This window comes from Pteropus alecto, unplaced genomic scaffold, assembly GCF_000325575.1.
Source record: "Pteropus alecto unplaced genomic scaffold, ASM32557v1 scaffold396, whole genome shotgun sequence".
Taxonomy (NCBI): Eukaryota; Metazoa; Chordata; class Mammalia; order Chiroptera; family Pteropodidae; genus Pteropus; species Pteropus alecto.
The window spans coordinates 30,904-33,346 of NW_006438082.1; the positions used below are offsets into that span (position 1 = coordinate 30,904).

The 2,443-nt window shown below is 46.3% G+C and overlaps 1 protein-coding gene across 2 annotated transcripts in view; it reads left to right on the forward strand.

Annotated features, from left to right (window-relative positions):
• Positions 1-2,443, forward strand: part of ZNF275 (zinc finger protein 275) — a 14,629-nt gene that overhangs the window by 5,138 nt on the left and 7,048 nt on the right. For both annotated transcript variants that reach the window (XM_015592074.2, XM_006915266.3), the window contains one exon: positions 2,311-2,399. The gene's annotated coding sequence lies outside the window, so the exon portion shown is untranslated. The remainder of the gene's footprint in view (positions 1-2,310; positions 2,400-2,443) is intronic.

Genomic DNA, 2,443 nt, shown 5'->3' on the forward strand with positions numbered 1-2,443 from the left:
TTGGAAGCCAGCGTCAAACAGACATCACATGTATACCAGGAACAATCCAACTGCTCAGAGAGGGTCCTTGGCTACTGGGCACTGGGGGCTTCATTCACATGCTGGGCAATCACCTGTGCTGGGCAGCGGGTTAAAGATGGGAACGGGGCTTCTGTGGATGTTGGAACCAAAGGAGGCCTTCTGTTCCCACCTAGCCATGGCTGATAGCGTGGGGGTTTACCCACAAGTTCCTGCCAGCCCTCCTCCCTTGCGTCCGCCTTATGCATGTGGGCACCTTGGGATGTTGCCCGGTTTCGAAGGCCATTCCCCGTTGTCTCCTTGGCCTCAGCCCTGTCCACTTGCATACTGAGCATCTTTCTTAGCCAAAATCTACCCGCATCTTTTTAAATTGTTCTTTTCTGATTACCAAAAAATTCACACTTACAGAAAGAGAAAGCAGAAGACCTTTCTAGACCCGGACTCCACCCCCGTGTGGTGCACATTGCGCTATAGGTGTGCGCTCATTTTAGGTACGAGTCGCTCTCAGTTTATTCCCCTTTTTCTCCTAAAATGCACATATATACTTAGCTGTTCTCTCCCCTTATGTTCTCTCCTTTCCCTGCCCTCTTTGGATTATTTTCTCAACCGGTTACCGTCTGTCTACATCTTCTACGAGAGATTTGCATTTTTTTGTAATCTGCAAGTCATCGTGAGTTGGCCACCTGTTGACCTTTTTAATCATTTTTATTTATTTATTTATTCATTCATTGGTTTATTTATTGGTTTTCTGCCACCTGTTGATTTTATACCTGAGCTACTTGGTTTTCTTCCTGCTCTAGTCCTAGGATTTCAGTAAGGTCTCCAGAGCTCTGAATCATAGTCATCATTCCTCCTCTCCCTCATGTTTTTATGACCTGGGGATTATTTTTGCCTTTCCTGTTGGTTTTAATATATTGTTCTCCATCCTTTTATTTTTAACCTATCCATGTGTTTACATTTGAAGTCTTTCTATTTCAAGTTTTTTGTCGGCAGCATATAGTCGAGTCTCGTTTTTTAAAGTCTGACAATCTCTGTCTTTTAATTAGTGTTCAGTCCGTTCGCATTGAACTTAATTATGCATGTGGTTGGATGTATTAAATTTACCATCTTGCTGTTTGTTTCTGTCTGTCCCACCTGTTCTTTTTCCTTCGTTTCTTTACCGGATGCCTCAGGTGATCACTTAGGACTCTGCTCTGGTTGGCTGGACCCTGAACATCTGCCTATGTTTGTGTTCTGGGAATCATTCGGCTCACGGCTTCCTGGTCATGCTTTTCTCAGTCTTTTGGAGTTTCACTCTATGCATGCATGGCTTAGTAGTTAGGAAAGACTCAAGGAGGATCTTATGGAGATTTGGGGGGAGCTGTTTTTTCTGCATGGCTCTCTCCTTTCTGGAAATCTGCTCCGGAACTTTGAGCTGCCTCTGCTGCTTCGAATGTTGGTCTGTGTCTTGATGAAGCCACCAAGCTCTGTTTGCATCTCCCTTCCCTATATTCTAAATCTGGAAATTGCATCCAGACAGAGAATTGGGACAATGCTAAGGCTCACCTCATTTATTTCTCTCCTCTCAAAGATCACGATCTTACACTGCCTCCTGTCCGATATCTAAAAACTTGTTTCACATCTCTTTTTGCCCGGTTTTCTACATTAAGCCTTTCCTTGTTACTTTCCAACTGTTTTGTTCGACTTTTCCTGTTGTTGAATGTATCACAGAAATGTTCTTGTCTGCAGCCGTCTCATCGTCACCTGGTGAATTGTTTCAGTGGGGTGGGCTGTGGCCTGTAAAGGGCCTCGCTGCTCGGTCAGAAAGCCCGGCCTGGCTCCTGCCCTTCGTTACCTTCTTATCTCCAGTGGCCTGATCCCATTTTTTGTTGTCCCTACAAAGTTGGAAAGAATCACTTCCTAATTATTTCTTCCGATACTCTTTTGGGAATGCTTCCTTCCTGTGCAGTGTGAGCGAGCAGTGAGCTCTTCGAGGTTGGCCGCTAGGCCTGTAGCTGGCCTGTTTCTGAGAGCCAGTGTCCTCGCCATCAGCTCTTCACCCACGTCTGTCTTCTCCTGGCTTTGCCTGGGCTAACATTCATTTGTCTTGTCAGGACTCCCTCCGACCTGCCTGTAGTCATTCTCAGCCAGCCCACTTTCCCCACTGTTGGGGGTATGTTTTCTTAGGCATATCCAGGCTCCGGCTTGTCACCCACTCCAAACCTTCACCTTGTGTTCCTGCTGTTACTGGTGCCGCCTCTGCCTCATTCTAGAATGGATGGAAGGACTGATTATCCCTTTTAATTCTTTCAGGATTCACTGACATTTGGCGACGTGGCATAGTACCTTAGAAAAAGGGAGTGGTTGAGACTGGACACTGAGCAGAGGACGTGACTTCTGTGGTAAGGACCCCCTTAGCCCTTCCAGGGCCAGCTTCATGGTCCTA